Genomic DNA, 22580 nt, shown 5'->3' on the forward strand with positions numbered 1-22580 from the left:
TCTGTTCACAGTTATCTATGTTCCCTGTTACTCAACGTGCCAAATGTTACCACCGTGGACCTCGCCCGTGATACAAAAACAATGTGTTTGCTTTGTTAGCAAGGTCTCTCTGCCCCTCAATGGAGAAGCACTAACCACCCCCAGCCGCTCCCAGAGCTGTTCGGGAAGGCCTGGGACATTTCACACATAGGACTGCTGTCCCTGATGGTGGCTTAATCAGCCTCCCTGACAAGATTCAAACTCACACTATCTCACAGTGCTCCATATGTTGAAAGACAACAGGAGTGAGCCCATAAACTGCAGGGCCGGGCAGATTGGTGTGGAATGCAGTCTAAAAGCGAATCAGATGTCACTTCATGTAAGATCACCAGGAGCTGAAGTCTGGCCATGGCCTCTTAAGAGGTCAAAACAGTGCTCATGCAAGGAAGCTGGAAAGATGCCTCTGGGTTTTAAATTTTAGACCGGTATCTAAGAGACATGCAGAACAAATAAAAGAAAGACGACACCAGGATATCAAAAATACACGAGCATTCCCAGGGCAAATGACGGAGTCCAAGACGGCTGTGCTCTCTTCTCCTCCCCACTCACCCCCCACCCCCGCACTGCCCCATACCACACCACACACACACACACACACACTTCCCCCACATGTGCGCTCAGCTGGCAGCTGGGCTCTCAAGAATGAAGAAAGGACAGAGCTACAGATTCTCCACATTCCTCCCAGGCAGTTCCATTCGCCTTGGTTCTCCAAAGTGGATTTAGCCACGTTCAGATGAGGAGGTGGGGAGCCAGGAATTAAGAATTAGGCTGAGGAAGTGGAGAGGACGGTCAAAGCAAATGTAGGCAGCAGGGTCAGAGGAAGGAATGTGTCAAGGCCAGGTGGACAGACAGATGAGCCTGGGTCAGGAAGCCAGCAGAGGAGGGAGACAGGGCAGAATGGCTGAAGCTGAGATATTCTAAGACTCTGAGGAGATGCAAAGAGAAACCAGATACACAGCTGGACAACCAAGAGACTGGCTTAGACAATACAGCTCAAACTTGGCCTCCACATTTTCTAGTCATTCTAACTCAAGTAGAAGCCAACTCTAAGCTGAAGTTCCCCTATAACCTACAGCTTACAGAGAAGAAGCCCAAACATTTGACCAGAGAGTGAGGATGGGTGGGAAAAAAAAGGGAGAGGAACATGGAATTACATGACTGTCTCTTTTGAATGTTTAGGAAATTATACTTGAGATGAATCTTAATTTCTTATTTTGTATTAATTTTTAAGTATTTTATTTTGAATTTCTTTATAATGGGAATGGTAACTCATCCTTGTCATTTTCTCTTATCTGAATTACCCCTTACTTTTTAAAAAGTTTTTTATTTTTATCAAAGAATGCACATAACGTAGAGTCAATAATTCTACAAGGCTTATCACAAAAACCACAACAGTCCCCTGAATGCCTTCTTCCATTTTTTGCCTTAAGAGTCAACCATGTTCAATTATTTCAGCTGTTTCTTTTAGTAATTACCTCCTTATCTCTAAGTAGCATGGTTCTATCTCTATGTCTTGTTTGTTTCCTTCAGTTTTAGGCATTATCCATTGAGTTCCCTCCAGAAACATGAGGGTTTCCTTTTCTCTTGCTTAATCTCCACCAGCACATCAATGCACATTTCCTCTTGTCCCATCCTCCCAACACTATGATATCACAATTTTTCTGTGACTCGTCATCAGTGTTAAAACAATTATGACTACTCACAGCTGAGTCATGAGGTATGCTAAGATCGTGTTCCATTTTTGCACAACCTGTTTTCCTACAGCTATGATGTTCAGCTTCTCAGTTTTCTTTATACTTAATCACTCATCTCCAAGCTTTTCCAGGAGTTGAACAAGTCTCCTTTCCACAGGGCCAAACACACTCGGAATTGTCTTAGCTTTTTCTTTTCAGAGGCATCTCTTCTGGAGATCACTCCAACCGCAAGACTGCTCTGCAGGCCTGCTACACACCTGTCCCCTGGGGTCCGCCTCTACCTTCACTCTCCCTCCTCTCCCTCCAGTGCAGTATCACCTGTTGCTTGAATTTTACATCTTCCTCTTTCTTGAGATACTTTCTTAACTGGGAAGAGTATTACCCTCGGAAACATGTACATAAAAGGGCAATTTTTTTGAGACCTTAGCAGTCTGATAATATCTATACTTTGCCCTCACATGTGACTACTGGTTTGGTAGAGTATAGAATTCTAGGCTGGAAATTTTCCTTGCAATCTTGAAGTTTTCACTCCATTCTCTTCTAGCTTCCTAGGCGGCTGCTGCTAAGTCCAAAGCCATTCTGATCCTTCTTCCTTCGGATGTAATCCGTGTTTTCCTTTCTGGAGGAAGTTTATGGGATCTTCTCTTTATCCCCAGTGTTTTGAATTTTCATGATGATGTGCTCTGTTGTTGATCAAACATTTTTTGTCCCCAAATATTTTCTTATCAATGATTTTCAGGAGTGTAGAAAAGATTGGAGAATGAACAGTGCATATAGTTTGTCTCTGGGTGAGTTAATAAAACAAGTCTATTTGTTTTCAAACAAAGAAGTTAGCATTCTAAATATTTAAACAATTCAAACTTCTCTTACATCAACTGCATACATTTACAAAAACTTCATGCACTTCAGTAAGAATACAGCTGATCAGTATTTTCTCATATACTGTTCTTGGAATAATAAGGTGTTCTGGAGACGGTTTGCTAGGAGGAGAGGTAGCTGTCATTGTTTTTATTTACTTATTTGTTTTTGGATGTGCTGGGTCTTCGCTGCTGTGTGGGCTTTTGTCTAGTTGCGGCAAGCGAGGGCTACTCAACAGTTGCCGTTTGCGAGCTTCCCGTTGTGGCGGCTCCTCTCGTTGCAGAGCACTGGCTCTAGGGCACGTGGGCTCACTAGCTGTGGCTCCTGCGCTGGAGCACAGGCTCAATGGTCGTGGTGCATAGGCTTAGTCGCTTTGAGGCATGTGGGATCTTCCCGGACCAGGGATCAAATTTGTGTGTCCTGCAGTGACAGGTGGATTCTTTACCACTGAGCCCCCAGGGAAATCCAGCTGTTAGTGTTTAAAAATACTATTTTTTTTTCCTCATTGGTCATCTTACAAAACCCATTGTTAAATTGCAGATATTTAGTTCCTAATATTATTTACCTTTAGGGCTTCTCAGGTGGTGCTAGTGGTAAAGAACCCACTTGCCAATGCAGGGAGATACAAGAGACATAGTTTTGATTCCTGGGTTGGGAAGATCCCCTGGAGGAGGGCATGGCAACCCACTCCAGTATTTATGCCTGGAGAATCCCACGGACAGAGGAGCCTGGGGGGCTACGGTCCATAGGGTCGCAAAGAGTCCAACATGACTGAAGCGACTTCTCACACACACACACGCACACACACACACACACACTGTCCAATTTTATGTCCAGTGTCCAATGTTATGCCAATAGTACAATGACTACACTTAAAACATAGGAGAAACAGTATTCCTATCCTTTTTTTCATAGTGGTTTCCAGAATGGGAGAGTTCCCTACACTTTTTAACCTTTTTATAAAGTCTCAATTGTTTTGCTCATCTTTAAGTGGGGTAGCATAGAGGTGGCCTGGCTTTGGAATTATTAGCTGGAGGACTTTGGAAAAAGAGCTTAATTTGGTTTTACTTTAGTTACCACCTGTACATAGGATTGCTATAAACATGCATACCAAAACATAAAAAGTCTAGCACGAGGTCAGTGACAGACATGTCAGCTACTGTCATGAAAATCTCCCATCTCCACCTTGCTCTCACGGGAATAGTTAGCCTACACACTGCTACATCAAGCTGTCATGAACTTGAAACACTGAGCAATCATCTAGAAGATCTAAACAACGGAAATGACTAGCTGAAAACTTCAGGTCAATACACCTTTATCATTATTTTTTTCAACATTTCACTTTCTTCTGTCAATGTACTTATTCCTTCAACATTTCTAAAAGAGATTTTCTCAAGTCTATGTGTAATGGTTATTACAAAAACAAAAATTTTCCTGTGTAATTAGTAATTTTATAGTCACAGTTTCCCCCCACCCCAAACATTTTTATATGACTTTTGCTTTTAGTTAGTCCTCTGAGGACATCTCTGTGGAACTATTTTTTGGGGAAAAAAAAAAACAACACCCTCCTTCATCCCTCCTGTTTTCTCTATCAAACCATCTTATGTTCGGTGGCAAGAGGTCTGCTAAGTTCCTAGCTACTCAGTCTAACCAGTTATGAAAAGCAGCTTCCGTAGCTACCTTGAACACTGACACCCCCATGGCACAGAGGAAGTAGTGATAAGCCCAGAATAGCAGCCTGCTGCTGCTGCTGCTGCTAAGTCGCTTCAGTCGTGTCCGACTCTGTGCGACCCCATAGACGGCAGCCCACCAGGCTCTGCCATCCCTGGGATTCTCCAGGCAGGAACACGGCAGTGGGTTGCCATTGCCTTCTCCATTGTGTGAAAGTGAAAAGTGAAAGTGAAGTCGCTCAGTCGCATCCGACTCGTAGGGACCCCATGGACTGCAGCCTACCAGGCTCCTCCATCCATGGGATTTTCTAGGCAAGAGTACTGGAGTGGCTTGCCATTGCCTTCTCCAAATAGCAGCCTATTTGTCTGTACTACACACTTGGTATCTACGAGACAGACTGCTGAATGCAAATGCCTCCTCGTGCCATTTTTTCTGCTAGCACATGTATACCTTGCCTCAAAAGGAAACCAGTACAAGCTTCCCATGGGCTGAGGTTGTATCTCACTTTCTTTGTATCTCCCACTGAGTCTGCATGCTGCTGGGTGCATGGAGAACTCTATACATATTTTTTGATTGACTAATTAATTGGCTACCCCTCACTGCCTTTCCCTCGCCTGCCCACTCACTGGTATAATCCTAGATCAGGTGGAAAGCCAGATTTTTGCAGAAGAAATTTCCATTTAAAAGGAGACACAAGATTAGTTTTTCCTACGGAGACCTACAGTGTCTTCCTCCCGTGATAGGAAAGAGCATGCCTGCTCCCTCCAATGTGAACCTTCGGGTTTTCCATAGTTCTTTTTGCTGTTGTTGTTTTGTTTGCTTTTTAATTTTTAGTTGCACCCTGTAGGATGTGGGACCTTAATTCCCTGACCAGGGGTCAAATCCATGCCCCCTGCATTGGAAGGGAGAGTCTTAACCACTGGACCACTGGGGAAGTCTCTCTATGGCTCTTTTTCTTTAGGTTTTCAGATTTTTTAAAAAACTCCATATTGTCTATACAGTTTTATAAATTTCCCACAGCAAATTCATAAAACAAATAAATACTACTTTGGGAATATTTTCAGGTTAATAAAAGAGCCAAGTCTTCTGGGTTGCTGGTTTAAACTTCTAACTAGACCAAAGATGCAGAAATACTCATGGGGAGTTTCTCCTCTGTAAGAGAAACCCAGATCCAAGGGATTTCAAAGATCACGAGCCTAACATTAAATAGAAAATAGACTTGAAGTGACAGGAAATTGAAGACTGTCAAACTTTTTCTTAGGGTAAGGCTGGGCAGTTGGCTTTTATGTGAGCTCTCTGCAAACAATAAAAAGTCACAATGGACTACTTTCTCTATGCTGCTGCTGCTGCTAAGTCGCTTCAGTCGTGTCCGACTCTGTGCGACCCCATAGACGGCAGCCCACCAGGCTCCCCCGTCCCTGGGATTCTCCAGGCAAGAGCACTGGAGTGGGGTGCCATTTCCTTCTCCAATGCAGGAAAGTGAAAAGTGAAACTCAAGTCTCTCAGTCGTGTCCCACTCTTAGCAACCCCATGGACTGCAGCCGACCAGGCTCCTCCGTCCATGGGATTTTCCAGGCAAGAGTACTGGAGTGGGGTGCCATCACCTTCTCCGACTTTCTCTATAAGTTCACCCAAATTCAAAAATATTTGGTTAACTATCTTCACACCAGACTCTCCTAGATTGTGGTTTCTCTTTATTGAGACTATTGAGACAATTATCTGTTCTTTCCTCTGTAACCTACCAGTCACTGGGGGAAGTGATCCTGTGGTTCACTATTACTAATTAGGGTAATGGTATGTATAGAAGAAACAAACCATGGCATTATTCATCCGTTCATTGACTGGCTCACTAAATACGCTGTACCATTCATCAAGATAGTCCCCACTATCTGCTATGAAAATACTCGTACATAGAAAATCAAGAGCAATTAAAATACACATCCTGCCAGCTGTAGTGGTAGGAGGCTGCAAGCAGACACTGCTCAGTCAAGTCAGAGAGTTGTTCCATAAGACACACATTCACATTGTCAAGGTACCTGCCTTCATCTTTCCCTTAGTCTCCAAAGGGACCGTCTGGAGCCAGTTTCTCACCAAACAGCAAAAAAGTCACCATTTTTATTATTTTTTAAATATGTATTTATATTTTTTATTTGGCTGCGCCGGGCCTTGGTTGCAGCACGTGGGATCTTTCAGCTGAGGCATGTGGGATCTAGTTTCCCAACCAGGGTTTGAACCCAGGTACCCTGCATTGGGAGTGGGAGTCTTAGCCACTGGACCACCAGGGAGGTCTCAAAGCCACTGTTTTCTTTTTACTGCAAAGAAGTTTCAAGAGTCTTTAAGCTCTGAAACAGTGGAATCAGAAGAGGAGAGATCAGAGAGTTACATGAATAAAAGAGCACTTTAAATTTTTCACAGAACTGGAGAAAATGCGTATGATCCTGGTTAGCCAACTGATTCCTTTAAAGCCTCTAACAATGTTCCACTGCAGAGAAAAAAGCAAACAAGCAAACTTCAGCTTGATTTTCAAAAGGCCCCCACCCTACCACTACAACTCACCAGGTTCCTAAGAGTCCATCAGCGAGATAACTCACCCCTTCCCAAATACAACCCCACAACCCTTCTATACTACAGTCCTGCCATTTCCACTTCTCCCAGGACCCCTTCAGGCCCTGATGCACACAGGCTTTGAATCCCAACCCTCTAAGAGGTCATCCCTCATCCTACCCATCAGAGATAACCTTCCTTGAAGTACTTCCTGTCATGTCCACCAAATCCAGAGTTGGGTACAGAAGGACGTCATAAACAAACCACATAGAGAAATGACCTCCTCAGCCCATTTGCCCTCTCCACACTGTGGCATCACTCCCCAGAACCATCCCTGTTCAGTCTATTAGTACAAATACTTCTTCTCTAAGTTGGAATCTCTGAAGATGAGAGGCTAGGACTCATAAGTTGACTTAGTGGAAAAAGTATTTTTGGTATCAGAGAATCTTAATTTGAGACCCAATCCCTTCATTGACAACCTGTGTGACTCTGGGTAGACTGCTTAACCTGAGTCTCAGTTTTCTCACTTCCAATACATGAACTCATCCCTTCCTCTTCATTCAGACTTATGATAATTGTATGTGTCTTGAGCAGAGTTCCCGGGGCTACATATATGGATGAGACACAGATTCTATTTTCAAGGCACCATGATTTCCCTGGGGAGCAGATGGTTTGGCTGTTAAGGACAGCTGGCCCTGAAGACACCAGGACACAGGGCACTGGGCTATTTCAGCAGAAGAGAGTCCAGCGGAATCAGAAACCATGTGGGACGTCTAACTATATCTTAAAGGCTGGTGCTGTGCCCTGACTTGGGGTGATGGGGCTGTGTAAGGACAGAGACATAAAATCACAGACTCTGAATGCTAACTGGGACCAGAACAGATCCCTAACACATTCCATTCCTGAAGCAGGTGCTCTCTTAGCTAAACATGAAGTAAGGACCTTTTGCTGGAGATCTTTTGCTCTCCCTTCCCACCCTCTTTCTGCACTCCTATGTTATTGAGGAGTCTTTCTATTCCTGAGCTTTTCTATTTGCTGTTGTTTTGCTCTGCTGAGGCCATGGAGGAGGGAGAGGTCAAAGAGATGCTTCTACGACTTCCCCCCAGGGCCACATTCTGGCACTGGGTAAAGAAGAACGGTGGAGCCCCCCTGGCCAGGCTGCCAGGGCCCAGGCAGGGCTTCCATGGACCTTTTGTTCCTCCTTAAAGTAAACGTATTATTCGCCTTGTACCCAGAATACATAAAGAACACCTGAAACTCAATGAGAAGGAGACAAGTACACCAACTTAAAAGCGGGCAAAATATTTGAAGAGACGTTTTTCCAAAGAAAATATGCAAATAGCCAACACTGCCTATAAAAACACTCAACATCAAGTCACCAGGAAAATCCTAATCAAAACCACAACGACACCAGGTTATCTTTTCTATCTGTAACCACCGGGTTATACCTTCACTAGGGGAACTGAAAATACCCACTAGGATGGCTACAATCAAAGAGACAAACAATATCAAGTGCTGGTAAGGTTGTGAAGAAATTGGAACCTTCCTGCATTGCCGGTGGGAATGTAAAATAGTGCAGCTGCTGTGGAAAAAGGTTGGAAGTTTCCTAAGAAGTTAAGCACATTTTTACCATACTGTTCAGCCATTCTACTCATATTTACCTACTTAAGAGGGATGAAAACATATATCCAGAGATGGCCCTGGTGGTCTAGAGGCAAACACTCCCTGCTCCTAATGCAGGGGGCCTGGGTTTGATCCCTGCTCAGGGAACTAGTGGAGAAGGCAATGGCACCCCACGCCAGTACTCTTGCCTGGAGAATCCCATGGGCAGAGGAGCCTGGTAGGCTGCAGTCCATGGGGTCGCACAGAGTCGGGCATGACTGAAGTGGCTTAGCAGTAGCAGGGAACTAGATCCCACATGCCATAACTAAGACCCAGCCAAATAAATAAACATTAAAAAAAGAAAAATGTGTGCACACACACAAAGACTTGTACACAAATGTTTATGACAACATCATTCACAATGGCCACACACACACACAAGACGGAAACAACCCAAATGTCCATCAACTGAAAGATGAATGAACAAAATGTGGTCCATCCGTACAATGGAGTATTATTCAACAATAAAAAGGAGTGAAGTATGGACACATACTACCACATAAACAAACCTCAAGAACACTATGCTTGGTGAAAGAAGCAGACACAGAAGACCGTGTATTGTATAATTCCATTTATATGACTCTCCAGAAAAAGCAAATCTGTAGAGACAGAAAGTAGTTTAGTGGGTGCCTTGGGTTAGGGAGGGGCTTCCCTGGTTGCTCAGAAGGTAAAGAATCCACCTGCAATGTAGGATACCTGGGTTCAAATCCTGGGTTGGGAAGACCCCTAGAGAAGAGAACAGCTACCCACTCCAGTACTCTGGCCTGGAGAATTCCATGGACGGGGAGCCTGACAGGCTACAGTCCATGAGGTTGCAGAGTTGGACACGACTGAGTGACTTTCACTTTCACTTTGGGGCTGGGGAGAGAAATGGGGAGTGACTGCAAATGGGTACAAAATTTCTATTTGAAGAGATAGAAACGATCTAAGCCAGGATTGTGGTGGCTGTTGTATAATGCACTAATAATCATTGAATTGTGCACTTTAAGTGGGTAATTTTATGGTATGCAAAATTATACCTCAATAAAGCTACAAAATGGAGAAGGAAATGGCAACTGACTCCAGTATTCTTGCCTGGAGTATCTCATGGATGGAGGAGCCTGGCAGGCTACAGTCATGGGGTCACAAGAGTCATATACAACTTAGCAACTAAACCACCACTGCCACCAAAGCTACAAAAAACAAAACAAAAATAAGTACTTCTTTTTCTAAAGAGGTGGTTGAAAACTGGTTAAATCTGAGGGATTCTGGCACTCTCATCTCCCTACAAAGTCACAGGTAGTAATTAAACTTGACCAGAGGCTGCTCTGAATGGCCACACCCCTCACTCCTGGAACTAGTTGTAGGGGCCAAAATACTTGACGTTCAAAATACTTGACCACTTCCATACTTGACTTCGATTTACTACTTATGACAACATCAGTTTTTAAATAGAGCTGTGGACCACCAGAAGATGCAAAGTTCTTTTTTGCTCTTTGGACCTGGGAGCTTAGAGTAAAGGGGAAAGAGAGAAAGAGAAGCAGAAAGGAAAGAATGGTGAGGGATGGGGGAAAAGTGGAAAAAGGGAGTAAGAAAGGAGGAGGGGCTCCCAGAGACCATTCAGAGGGAATATGCTCACCACAGCCTGTCTCTAAACTGTTCAAATGCAAGAGGCAACTCCTGACCCTGAAGGATAAGCAGCAGCAGGAGTATTGAGAAGGGCAATCAACACTGGGAAAAGGATCCATTTGGGAGCGCATTTCTGGGCTTGTTCCTCTTTTCCCTTCAGAGGTGACTTGCAGTTGGAACTGCACACAGGATACAAGCAACAGAAACCCTGAGAGAGGGCTTCCCTGGTGGTCCAGTGATTAAGGCTCTGCGTCACCAATGCAGGGAGTGTGGGTTCGATCCCTGGTCGGGGTAGTCATCCACGCTGCATGGTGTGGCCAATGAAAAAACAAACAAAAAAAATCTCTGAGAGAAGCCTCCTCTTTTCAATCAGAAGCCTTGAAAAGGAGGCCCATATAAATGGAAGGATGTGAGGGAAAGTCTGGATTGCTTGGGTTTTTTCCCTTTTTTCTTTTCCAAGAGTGGCTGCCCATCAGAGAACTGCATGGTAGAAGAGCAAGCAGCAGCACAGACAGCTAAAATACCTCCCAAAAATCCTAATCGTATTGCCAGAGGAGCAGGGAAAGGGCCCTTTGTGATCCAAAGAGTGTAGTCAGAATCCCTGTCATTCTCCTCTCTTATTTTCTGTTACTTCTTTGTCCTAAGGATGGCCCCTGTTTGGGGAAACTGAACGGCAGCAGCAGAAGTAGCTAACACCTCAACAGAAACCCAGTCCTTCTGGCCAGAAGAGCAGCAAAAGGATCCCAGGGGAAGGGGAGTGTGGGAGGAATCTCAGAATGGAGACAGCTGAAGAAGGGGGTCCCCTGACGTTGTACATGAACCAGTGGACACCCCCCAGTCTCACCCCTGAGCTATGTATGTGTAGGACAGATCCAAAGGCTTTGAGAACTGAACTACGATTTAAGTTCTGCTCAAATCTCACTGCTCAAGTCCCAGACTAACCCCTAAACAGTGCTTCCATGGGATCCAACGCAACAGAGCAAAGGCTTTGAAAACTGAACTGATATTGGAACCATTCCCACAGGATGCAATATAGAACTGTGTTGATTGCTTGGTAAAAGAAAACACTGAGCATTTCAAAAGGACCCAGAGGTCTCACAACATAATACTCAAAATGTTTAGAATTCAGTTAAAAAAAATTATCAGTAACATGCAGGAGACCAGGAGAACATGGTCAACCCTTAAAAGAAAAGACAATTATCACATGCCAACTCCAAGATGATACAGATGTTGAAATTATCAGATAGATTACAGAAGCTGTTTTTAACTATGTTCTAAGAAATGAAGGTAAACACTCTCAACATAAATTGAAAGATCAGAGTTCTCAACAGAGACACAAAACCTACAAAAAAGAAACAAGTGAAAATTTTAGAACTGAAATATACAATAACAAGTACAAAATGTATGGGATGGGATCAAAAGCAGCACAGAGATGACAAAGAAAATGTCAATAAACTTGATGTAGATATTATCCAATCTAAAGAAGAGAAAAAAGTTGAAGAAAAAAGTGCCGCCGCCGCTGCTGCTGCTAAGTCGCTTCAGTCATGTCCGACTCTGTGTGACCCCATAGACGGCAGCCCACCAGGCTCCCCCGTCCCTGGGATTCTCCAGGCAAGAACACTGGAGTGGCTTGCCATTTCCTTCTCCAATGCATGAAAGTGAAAAGTGAAAGTGAAGCTGCTCAGTCGTGTCCGACTCCTAGCGACCCCATGGACTGCAGCCTACCAGGCTCCTCCGTCCACGGGATTTTCCAGGCAAGAGTACTGGAGTGGGGTGCCACTGCCTTCTCGGAACAAAAAAGTGAACTGAGCCTAAAAAGCCTGTGGGATAATACAAAAAGGTTTGATATTAGTATCACTGGAATTTCTGGAGAGGACAAAGAGACTGAGGTAGGAAACATACTTGAAAAAATAACAGCCAAAAACTTCCCAAACTTGGAGAAAGCTATACATTTACAGATCCAGAGTGCTATCTGTCTGGTTATTATACACATACATATACACAAATGCAATGCATTACAGAGAATGCCTCCAAGTGAAGAACAAGAAAAATGAATAATGATATTAACATAACTGCCTGAAAATAAATAAATAAAATGTACTGGGCTATCATCCTCTTTGGAGAGGTGTCACAAGTATCAAGAACTTGACCTTTCAAAAATCTTCTCTGAATCTAGTAAAATAAGGAGTCACTATCAATCAATGAATCAGTTAATTTATCAACACTAAACCTGCAGAAATGGTTTGCCACATCACAGACTCTTATTTTCAATCTTCAGCAGTATGTGAACCATAAACTTCCAGATGTTCAAGCTGGTTTTAGAAAAGGCAGAGGAACCAGAGATCAAACTCCCAACATCCACTGGATCATTGAAAAAGCAAGAGAGTTCCAGAAAAACATCTATTTCTGCTTTATTGACTCTGCCAAAGCCTTTGACTGTGTGATCACAATAAACTGTGGAAAACTCTGAAAGAGATGGGAATACCAGACCACCTGATCTGCCTCTTGAGAAACCTGTATGCAGGTCAGGAAGCAACAGTTAGAACTGGACATGGAACAACAAACTGGTTCCAAATAGGAAAAGGAGTATGTCAAGGCTGTATATTGTCACCCTGCTTATTTAACTTCTCTGCAGAGTACATCATGAGAAAGGCTGGGCTGGAGGAAGCACAAGCTATAATCAAGACTGCCAGAAGAAATATCAATAACCTCAGATATGCAGATGACACCACCCTTATGGCAGAAAGTGAAGAACTAAAGAGCCTCTTGATGAAAGTGAAAGTGGAGAGTGAAAAAGTGGGCTTAAAGCTCAACATTCAGAAAACGAAGATCATGGCATCCGGTCCCATCACTTCATGGCAAACAGAAGTGGAAACAGGGGAAACAGTGGCTGACTTTATTTTTCTGTGCTCCAAAATCACTGTAGGTGGTGATTGCAGTCATGAAATTAAAAGACGCTTACTCCTTGGAAGGAAAGTTATGACCAACCTAGACAGCATATTAAAAAGCAGAGACATTACTTTGCCGACAAAGGTCCGTCTAGTCAAGGCTATGGTTTTTCCAGTGATCATGTATAGATGTGAGAGTTGGAGTATGGAGAAAGCTGAGTGCCGAAGAATTGATGCTTTTGAACTGTGGTGTTGGAGAAGACCCTTGAGAGTCCCTTGGATTGCAAGGAGATCCAACCAGTCTATCCTAAAGGAGATCAGTCCTGGGTGTTCATTGGAAGGACTGATGTTGAAGCTGAAACTCCAATACTTTGGCCACCTGATGCAAAGAGCTGACTCATTTGAAAGGACCCTGATGCTGGGAAAGATTGAGGGCAGGAGGAGAAGGGGATGACAGAGGATGAGATGGTTGGATGGCATCACCAATTCGATGGAGATGAGTTTGAGTGAACTCCGGGAGTTGGTGATGGACAGGGACGCCTGGAGTGCTGCGGTTCATGGGGTCGCAAAGAGTCAGACACGACTGAGAGACTGAACTGAACTGAACTGAATTGAGACTCTTATTTTCGGTCAGAAAATGGAAGCAGGATGAGTTTCAAAGGGATTTTCAAATTCTTACGTGTATACAACCTAAAAGAACTTTGTAAATCCCTCTTTCACATTTTTAGGTTGACATGTAAACATTTTCACCAAAATGTGAACTGTTGTGAAGAATGTAGCTGCCAGTATTCTGTAAATATTGACATGTAAAACTAAAACTATTTTATCACTTGCTGAAATACATCCATTGAAATTCATCATCATTTACTTTAAAAGAATACATAAAGAGGTTGTTCTTTGACAGTCAAAAATCTTGCATGATTATATTTCTCCGTTAATTTACATTTCCATTCTTCTCACTCTATAAGCGTTTATCCTAGATTTACATATTTTATGCTTTAATGTCTTTTATTCATTACCCTATCATACTTTTCTGTATCAAAAGTGTATATATATATATATATATATCAGTTCAGTTCAGTCGCTCAGTCATGTCTGACTCTTTGCGACCCCATGAACCACAGCACTCCAGGTGTCCCTATCCATCACCAACTCCCGGAGTCTACCCAAACTCATGTCCATCGAATTGGTGATGCCATCCAACCATCTCATCCTCTGTCATCCCCTTCTCCTCCTGCCCTCAATCTTTCCCAGCATCAGGGTCCTTTCAAATGAGTCAGCTCTTTGCATCAGGTGGCCAAAGTATTGGAGTTTCAGCTTCAACATCAGTCCTTCCAATGAACACCCAGGACTGATCTCCTTTAGGATGGACTGGTTGGATCTCCTTGCAATCCAAGGGACTCTCAAGAGTCTTCTCCAACACCACAGTTCAAAAGCATCAATTCTTCGGCACTCAGCTTTCTCCATACTCCAACTCTCACATCTATACATGATCACTGGAAAAACCATAGCCTTGACTAGACGGACCTTTGTCGGCAAAGTAATGTCTCTGCTTTTTAATATGCTGTCTAGGTTGGTCATAACTTTCCTTCCAAGGAGTAAGCGTCTTTTAATTTCATGACTGCAATCACCACCTACAGTGATTTTGGAGCACAGAAAAATAAAGTCAGCCATTGTTTCCACTGTTTCCCCATCTGTTTGCCTTGAAGTGATGGGACCGGATGCCATGATCTTAGTTTTCTGAATGTTGAGCTTTAAGCCAACTTTTTCACTCTCCTCTTTGACTTTCATCAAGAGGCTCTTTAGTTCTTCACTTTCTGCCATAAAGGTGGTGTCATCTGATATATATATGTATTTAAATTCAATGGTAAAGAGTGCTCTCCTAGTTGTTACCACTGTAACTCTTACTAGAAGGAACTTACCAAAAACAAAACAAATACTACAAATATTGACAAATATTAGTAAATGTAGATAAAAGGTATTTTTTTCATTGAAAACCTCTCTCTTTAAAGCTCTTATTTTTCAATTGTCTCATGCATATGGGATCAGTATACTTATTGCTAGAAAGAGTCAAGGTTGAAAATCAATTTGATTCTCAATTTTTGTTTTTATCAATGTAAATCCTGGCAAACTATTCATATAATGAGATGCAAATGGATGAAATTTTGTAATAGAAATGTCACTCAAATTTTTTGAACTCCTTGAGTTATATACTTAACATCATATGGTGATGAAATATTAAAATTATTTAAATCATCAATGTAAGGAAAAATTTAGGGAGACTGAAATTTAGTTGAGTAGCATAATTGCTCATCCTTCTGGGTTATTTCAGTCATTTCTGGTCCATGACTCTGCTGTTGTAATTAAAAGTTAACATGTAGAAAATTGATAATAAAGCAAGTAATAATTGTGTATTGGCATGCAAATATCGAGAAGATTCCCTAGAGAAGGAAATGGCTACCCACTCCAGTATTCCTGCCTGAAGAATTCCATGGACAGGGGAGCTTGGAGAGCTAAAGCCCATGGGTTGCCAAGAGTCAGATATGACTGAACAACCAAGACTTTTTTCATACAAGTAACATTTATCCTGTGGAACTTCACTGGACTTCCCTCTTTCACAGTGGAAGAAGCTTGCTTACATCTATCAAGCAAATTCATTTTAGCATTTTAAAATAGTGTTTTTCCATGCTTCTTAGGTGATGAGAAACCAGATATTATAACTAGAATTTAAGTAGGAAGAGATTTATAATAGGGTATCAGATTAAAGCACTTGGTTTAGGGGAATGAATAAGCTGGGGTTATACCACTACTGTGTATGTCAATCAGCTCTCTTTTTGGTAATTACAATACATGGCACATTCACACAGAAGACACATGTGTGCCAAGACACATGGAAAAAAAGTGTCCAAAGCAACAAAACATGGGCGCCAACCCTAATGTCCATCAATAAGAGAAAGGATAAACTGTGGAATATTTGCCAACAATAATACATAGTTACATGCAACAACACGGATAATCCTTGAAAACTTAGTTTTGAGCTTTTTAAAAGTGAGGTTATAATATACATATACCCTTTTTATAAATTAAAAAGAACACAGACACAAAAACAAAGGGACTGCCTTGGTGGTCCAGTGGATCAGAATCCTCCTTCCAATGTGGAGGACACAGGTTTGGTCTGCGGTCTGACAACTACGATCCTGCACGCCAAGGGGAAGCTAAGCCCACTTGCCACAGCCACTGAGCCCGCGCTCCAGAGCCTGTGTGCTGCAACTAGAGAAAGACTGAGTACAGCAATAAAGACCCAGCACAGCCAAAAAACCCCTTCAGTGACAGAAACAAAATAAAAGGTCCCTCCTAAGGAAATGTAAAATAAAAAATATGGTTTTAGAAAAACAAGCAAATGTAGACAAACTTGATTAGGAACATATACATGTCACAAAAGCATTTTACAATAAAATCAGGAATGGTTAACACAAAATCCAGTGTAAGGATGGGTACAGTGAATGTCATAGGAGAAGGGCATAAAGAAATATACAACAGTATGGGTAGCAATCTAGTCCTCTTTTTCTAGCCTTCTGTTTAACAACTTTATTGAGATATGGCTCACATATGATTATAGTACTATAATAGGTTTATAATACATATGCATCTTTGAAAGGTTGCAACTTGAAGGTTTGTATGTAGGGGACTTACTGTACAATTCACCCATCTGAAGTGTACCATCTGATGATGTTCACAACCATCACTAGTTTTAGAACATTTTGCCAGCTCAAAAACAAACCCTGCACCCTTTGCTATCACCCCCACCCCCACCATCAACCTCCACACCTAAGAAACCACTAACCTACTTTGTCTCCATACATTGCCCTGTTCTGAACATTTCCATATGAACAGAACGATACAATGTGTGGTCTTTCTTGATTAAATCCTTTCACTTAGAATAATGGTTTCAAGGTACATGTAATCAGTATTTCATTCTTTTTTATGGCTAAATAAAATCCCATTGTATGGATATATCACATTTTATTTATCCATTCCTCAGCCTATGGATATCTCAGTTATTTTTAATTTGGTTGTTATGAATGGTGCTGGTATAAACATTTATGTACAGGTTTTTGTGCCAACATGTGCTTTCATTTCTCTTGGATGTATATACTTAAGAGTGAAATTGTTGTTTCACATGGTAACTCTGTTTAATTTTTGAGGAACTGCCCAATTGTTTTCCAAAGCAACTGTACAAGAAATATTTCTACCAGCAACATATAAGGGTGTCAAGGGTTCTAACTCCTTCACACGCTCACCAACACTTATCTGACTTTTCAATTCTAGCCATCCTAGTGGGTGTGAAGTGGTACCCCACTGTGGTTTTGATATGCATTTTCTGACGAATAATGATGTTGAGCTATCTTTTCATGTGCTTATGGCCATTTGTATATGTTCTTAGGAGAAATATTCATTCAGATATCTTGACAATTTCTATATTGGGTTACTTTTTATTATTGAGTTGTAAGAACTCTATATATTTGGATACAAGTTCCTTATCAAATATAGGATTTTAAAATATTTTCTCCCATTCTGTGGGTTATATTTTCACAATTATCTAGTTCATAAGCCCTAGTGTTTAAGGGTTGAAAGCCCTAGTGAAAGGGCTGCCATGTTAAGTTGCTTCAGTCATGTCTGACTCTTTGAGACCCCATAGACTGGAGCCTGGCGCGTTCCTCTGTTCATGGGATTCTCCAGACAAGAATACTGGAGTAGGTTGCCATGCTGTCCGCCAGGGGATCTTCCTGACCCAGGGATCGAACCTGAGTTTCTTATGTCTCCTGCATTGACAGGCAGGTTCTTTACCACTAGCACCACCCAGGAAGCCCGGGACAGGGCTACAGGCAGTTATTTGAATATTATGTTTACTGTTTACATAAACTTACCAAATTATTTTATGTATATTACATAATTGATGAATTAAAAAGGAAACGTCATACATAAAGATGTCTGTTAGGAAATATTGGACACAAAATACTGCAATGCCCAAAATAAGTTAATGCTACTCTTGAAGGTATTAACTTAACTCCTGGGTATGACTTAAGTGAAAAGTGAAAGTGAAGTTGCTCAGTCGTGTCTGACTCTTTGTGATCCCGTGGACTGCAGCCCACCAGGCTCCTCCGTCCATGGGATTCTCCAGACAAGAGTACTGGAGTGGGTTGCCATTTCCTTCTCCAGGGGAATCTTCCCAACCCAGGGATTGAACCCTGGTCTCCCACATTGCAGGCAGACGCTTTAACCTCTGAGCCACCAGGGAAGCTCCTGGTATGACTTAAGCCCCCAGTTAATCTGGCCCATTGATCCTTTCGAGAGGTGCCTCTCCAGGCACTTCCCTGGAGGTCAGTGGTTAACATTTTGCCTTCCAATGCAGGGGGTGAGGGTTCAATCCCTAGTTAGGGAGCTAAGATCCTACATGCCTTGTGGCCAAAAAACCAAACTATAAAACAGAAGCAATATTGTAACAAACTCAATAAAGACTTTAAAAATGGTCCACATCAAAAAAAGAAAAAAATCTTAAAAAAAAAAAAACCAAACAAACAGGTTCCCCTCCAAACTCTACACATGGTAGGAGGGAAGAGTAAACTACTACCAACGTGACAAACCTGCCCCCTTTCTCCAGCTGCTTTTGTGTCTCCCATCCTCTCCCAAGCTAAAAATGAATTTTACAGTTTTTATTGCCTGGAAAAAAAAAAAGACTATTTCAAGGACAGGGGAGCTTGGCAGATGCTACAGTCCACGGGGTCACAGAGCTGGATAACAAATTTCAATACTGATGAAAATTATATGAACTTCAAATTTCAGTGTCCACGAATAAAGTGAAATACAGTCACATCATTTATTTAGTCATTTTCTGTGGCTGGTTTTAAGCTACAACAGCACAGATGAGTAGTTACTAAAGAGACCACAGAGCCAAGAAAGTCTACAAGTTTACTATCCAGCCCTTTACTCTAAACCTTACCTTATATCAACAAGTTAAAATATTTTTCACTTCTACAATGAGCAGCAAAAACCTATTTCCTACTAGCCAATACTGCCTTGACATTTACCTTCATGATTTCTCAATTTTTTCCTCTTTAATTTTAATAAATATTTATGATACCTCAGTTCTAATTTATTAAGGACTTTTAGATTTGGAGATCAAAGAGTAGTGTTTCCTTAAAAAATAATGTAGTATCTTCAAAAAGTCACAATCACACTCAAACCGTTGGGTTAATCATTTTAACAAACTTTTACTGCCTGTTCATTAAAGGGTTGGAGTCAAATACTGCTTGGTGCAGTAAAATCTTTAAAAAATACCCACCCTTGCCCTCAGGAGGCTTACAGTCTAACTGGACTTTAATAACTATAAGAACAATTCCCCCAAGGATCACTCCACAGCCGTAACCTTACATTACATGGGCTTAGATATTTTGCCAAGAATTCTAAGCCATGTTCCTTAAATTAAAAAAGTCTTATATAAGCAGTAAAGAAATAGTACTCTGCAAACAATTCTGGTTAACTTTTGTGGTTTAAGTCCCATAGACTTCTGCATTCCTCTGACTATATAACCAGAGGTTCTTGATCTTCTCTGCTGTGTTCATCTCCGCTTTGGCTGTTTGGACCTAATTCTAGTTCAATATCCATATTCATTCCTTTTAGAGAATGCAATAATTCAAATATCGCTAAACCCTGCAGCCTATTTGTGATGTCTGATACCACTCTGATGGCAATAACGGCAAGGCTATTTGCATATGTGATTATTAGTCTCCAAAGCGAAGATAACGAAGCTGCTTCCACCAAACCCCTCTACCCAAGCAAAGACCCAGTGGTGGCGAGGTGACCTCTTCGGAGCTGTCCCTCAATGCCTCAGTGGCCAGTACATTTTTTTAAAGTGACTCAAGACCTCAGGTCAGGTTCTGCAGAGAAGCCAGGTCCATTTCTTTCCAGCACTTCCTGGCTAGGATCAAATTCAGTCCAATGACAACCCCCCTTCCCCAATACCCCGCACCCCCTGAGGCTCAGAGCAGAGGGGGCGAGCACCCCCAAAGTTAGACCCGCCTGGAGTGCGGCTGCGAGGCCTCAGCCACGGGTCCAGCCCCGAGACCGCTGCACGCCCGCACCCGCCTTCCAGCCCGGCCTGCGCGGCGCGCACCGGGCAGGCGGCGGGGGCGGGGAGCGCCGCTGCGCTGACCCAGATGGGGTGCCCCCCTCACGCCCGCACCCCCGCGTCCGGGCCTTGCACCCAGGCCCCGCGGCCGCCCGCTTCTCCCGCATGCGGGCCAGCAAGCGCCTTTATTCCCCGCGCGCCTCGGCCCGGGCTCCTCTGTACCCCACCCATGGAGCGCAACTTCCGAGCGCGGCCGCGGGGTGCTCCCCCCACTCCACCCCGCGCCCCTCCCGGCCCGGCCCGGCCCGGCCCGGCAGCTCTGGATTACCTGCCCTCGGGTTCTGCGGTCCGGTGCTGGGCGATGCCAATCCGCGCTCGGCCACTCGCGCGCCCTCCTCCCCTCCTCCTCCTCCTCACCCCCCCTAGCAGGAGTCGGTGTCGGTCACGCTGCTCCCGGGGAGAGTGGCCGGCGGCTTCCGGGAGCTCCAAATACTGACTCGCTGAGAGGGAGAGAGAGGGAGAGGGGGGAAGGGAGGGGAGCCAAGCTCCGCCGGGGGGGAGTGGAAATAAAGGGGAGCGGAGGGGAGAGAGGGGATGGAGGAGAGGAGGGGCAGATGGGCCGTGGGAGAAAAGAGCGAGAGGAGGAAGGCAGAGGGCGGCAGGCTCAGACAGGAATGAATTCGCTGCATCAGGCAGCCTTGCAAAGAGGTCTGGAAAGATCCGGGAGGCTCCTGGCTGAAGAAGCCGAAGATTGGATCCTCAAAGGCTTGTGCCGAGAAAGGATGGGTCCTTGGGGAGCTACAGACCGGCCAGTGTTCTCCCCAACCCCAGTAGAGGGATAAAGTTCCTGGCTGGAGAGGGAGGTGGAGAAGCAACACTTCAGCTAGACACAAAGTTCAGATGCATTCATATTTTGTAACAACATTTTAACAATGTATTTTAAAATGTACTTTACATACATCTTTTTGTAAAAATTGCCTGATTGTTTAAGGATAAAAGTGCTGTGCTTAGTGACCTCCTAAACTGTAGTCCGCCAGGCTCCTCTGTTCATGGGGTTTCTCCAGGCAAAAATACTGGAGTGGGTTGCCAAGCCCTCCTCCAGGGGAATCTTTCCTACCCAGGGATCGAACCCAGGTCTGCCACATTGCAGGCAGATTCTTCACCGTCTGAGCCACCAGGGAAGCCCACTTCCTGGTACCCTAAACCAATTTACTTTTATTGTATTTGTGGCCATTCCCCTTGGTATGTTGACTACAATTACAAAACTGGAGATTTTTACTTTTTTTATTAACGCTGTTAGAAAGAAAACATTGATTTTCAATTTTCATTAGTTTATTTCAATCTGAAAAAGTAGACTTGAAGCTCTTCATTGAATGAATGCTAGGAAAATAATTACAGAGAAGAAAGGGGGGCGGGGTTGCATTGATATTTCTTAAAGCAAAATTTCTAAGCAAATACTAGGATGAGTGTCTAAAAAGCCAGTATTTTCTCTCGGTGTTAAAATTGCATGTAATTTGGTTCTGTGCATGACAAGGCTATTCTGACCCCAGAGGTCACGACTTAAGGTTTTTTCCTATCACACACTGTTCTTTGTCCAACACTGGCGATGAGGGGTGCCTTCTTGCTCCCCTTTGTCTGGAAAGAAGGGAAACAGAATGACATTGTTTATGTCATTGATCACATCGCTATGTGAATGGATACATTACACATATCCAGGATCAGTGCTGTCCCTGCTGTGCACATGCCTTGCATTTGATAGGTACTCAACACATTTTTACTGAAGAATGAATGAACAGACGAATCTTTAAAAATATATATACATATATATATGTTCCAGGAATACAAAAATTAATATATCCTTAAGAACCAATTTTTACAGGTTCACAGGAAACTTCCAAGTTTCCAGTTTAACATGACTTTTTTTTTTCTCTAGCATTAACTTCAGCAAGCATTAATAGAGCATTTCTTTTGGCTAAGTGTATTTTGCACTGGAGTATAAAGTATTATGGAGTATAAAGGTGAATGAATGAGGCACAATCCTCCCCTTGGATTTATAAGCTAGTAAGAAGATAAAGAGAGTATAAAAATAAACACAGTGTAAGGAAGACTTTAAAACATGGTCCAAGAGAAGTATGAACAAAGTTTGTGGATATGCAGGGGAGGGAGGTTTTTTCTAGTTCCGGGAACCAGAGAATGCATTCTGGTGGAAGTAAGAGTTGATCTTTCAAGCAGAAATAGGACAGTAAGAAAGGGCAGTGGGGGGAAGGGCACTCAAGATGAAAGGACAACAGGGACAAAAGTGGAGAGGTGATGAAGGATGGGACATGTATGAAGGAGAATCCGTGAACTTATATGAGAGCAGAGTTGTGGGACCCAGATCTGGGGAAAAAAAGGTTAGGCCCCAGCAGATGGAGACCTTCAGTCTTAGCCTAAATTCTCTGAACCCTAAGGGGCAGGCACTGGGGTATTACTGACAGTTTTGGATGA

At 43.1% G+C, this 22580-nt stretch overlaps 1 protein-coding gene across 1 annotated transcript in view; it reads right to left on the reverse strand.

Annotated features, from left to right (window-relative positions):
• CAP2 (cyclase associated actin cytoskeleton regulatory protein 2) overlaps positions 1-20501 on the reverse strand; it is a 136673-nt gene extending 116172 nt beyond the window's left edge. The window contains exon 1 of the mRNA XM_061398781.1: positions 20422-20501. The gene's annotated coding sequence lies outside the window, so the exon portion shown is untranslated. The remainder of the gene's footprint in view (positions 1-20421) is intronic.
• Positions 20502-22580: the final 2079 nt, after the last annotated feature.

Source organism: Bos javanicus, chromosome 23 (genome assembly GCF_032452875.1).
Source record: "Bos javanicus breed banteng chromosome 23, ARS-OSU_banteng_1.0, whole genome shotgun sequence".
NCBI lineage: Eukaryota > Metazoa > Chordata > Mammalia > Artiodactyla > Bovidae > Bos > Bos javanicus.